General features: G+C 45.0%; 1 non-coding gene across 1 annotated transcript; it reads right to left on the bottom strand.

The window, feature by feature from the left end:
* Positions 1–735: 735 nt before the first annotated feature.
* Positions 736–849, bottom strand: LOC140310522 (U5 spliceosomal RNA). Its single transcript, XR_011916582.1, has one exon. It is a non-coding gene; the product is annotated as a U5 spliceosomal RNA (small nuclear RNA).
* Between the last annotated feature and the right edge of the window lie 938 nt (positions 850–1,787).

The raw sequence follows: 1,787 nt of genomic DNA on the forward strand, positions 1-1,787 counted from the left end.
ATGCCTATCAACAAATTGACCTTCTGTTGACCTTCGGGGAGGTGAGTATCTTCACTAGACTCACCTGTCTGCTCTTCCTCCTCATTTAGCGTAGCTCCACCCTCTGCCTGTGAATTCTCACAGACTTCAACACTGAGTGGTGAGGCCTCTACAGGCCCCTCCCCTTTTTGCTCCTCACTTCCAATCCAAGCTTTTGGCGGGAAGTTTGAATTTATTGGGTCAACCTCTTCACTTTGTTCACCAACTGCCACCTTTGGTCCTTCTCTTTGTTGGCTTGACTGTGGCTTTACCGTCTTTAATTTGTTGGCAAAAGATTTAGGGCAATCTCTGAAGAGGTGATTTAATTCTCCACAGAGATTACATTTCCTGCCATTTGGACACTCTCCAAAAGTTTGCCCAATTTCTCTGCTCTTCCCACATAACACCTTGGTACAAGCCTCAACCAGGTGCCCATGCTCACCACATTTGCGGCAGAACTTGGGCTGCCCCTGGTAGTGGATGTAACTTCGGTTTTCAAGGTGGCCAGAGTGTCGCCCACCCGCTGCACTGAGCACTCTTCAGCCCTTTTAAATGGTATAACTTTGCACTCCTGCACGCTCCAGCAAGCACCATTCAAGCAACAACTTTGCACTCCAGCTTCGAACATCGGCACAGTCGCAACAAGTAAGGCGACTCTACTCAGAGAAGTCACTCTGCACAGTAAGAAGATTTCTTTTGCACAGACAGAAAGGGCTTCACCCGCAAAGGTAAAGCCTGCCAAAAATAGAAACAACTCATTAGTGCTGCTCTCCACGAAAGTCTTTAGTAAAAGGCGAAAGACTTGTACGTTATGAAGAGAAACCAGAGTACGATTATCCGTCACTGCGGGAGCAGGGCATCAGGCTAGTTGGCATAGCCACCTTCCCAATGGTGAGCTTTGCTTGGTTGAGACGCTTGCTCCCCCCCCCCCTTGCTCCTCGGCTGACCAACTAGGAACAATCGGGCCCTATTCGATGGCTGCCTTGTCTTTTACTCTGTGCAAAAGACAAGGCAGCAACAAAAACACCACGAGAATCCCGTATTGAGGCTTTGTTCTGATCGCTCATTCGGTGTCGCGTTTCTTTCAAGCAATTCTCCCGGTTAGCCCACACTCGGCTCGCTCCCATAGCCGTGTTAAAGTCTACTTCGCCTTCACTCTCTTTTCTCAGCAGACTCTTGGGATTTTATCTATAAAATGAATTCCTTCACTCAAACTATGTGAAAACTGCTTTGTCCTTAATATTTACCATGTCTAGAAAGATTTAAACAAAAAAAACAACGTTGTACTTTGCAGTAAAAGAAAGAGCAAATCTAAAGTTTCAGGAATCCGAGAATAAGCTTACTTTCATGAGTTCTTCACGATTTCGGATTTTGCTATAAAATTAATTCCTTCACTCAAACTAAATTAAAACTGCTAAACCGCTAATCTGTTATATGTAAGGCAGATGTCAAATTCACCGAAATAGGATCAAAGGGTATTCGGCCAATCGAGCTGTAGCAGCTTCGGTAAAAGAGTATAAGTTGAAGAGTTTGTGAATAAAGGTGTGCGCACACATAGTGTGCTGTACGAAAATAGGCAGGGAGCAATGCCGGCTGGGGTATATGTTCTTGTATGTTGTCTGACTGTTTGATTTGAATGTGTTGTGTAAGTGTCCTGTTGAATGTTACATGTTTGGGCTTTGACACGCTTCTCTGTGGTTGTTAACTGTGTGGTGTGTCCTGAAATGTTATATGTTTGGGCTGTGTGACATGCTTAATGCTTGTCAGTA

The sequence above is a fragment of the Leuresthes tenuis genome, unplaced genomic scaffold (assembly GCF_036924035.1).
Source record: "Leuresthes tenuis unplaced genomic scaffold, fLeuTen1.0.hap1 SCAF_6, whole genome shotgun sequence".
NCBI classification, from domain to species: Eukaryota; Metazoa; Chordata; class Actinopteri; order Atheriniformes; family Atherinopsidae; genus Leuresthes; species Leuresthes tenuis.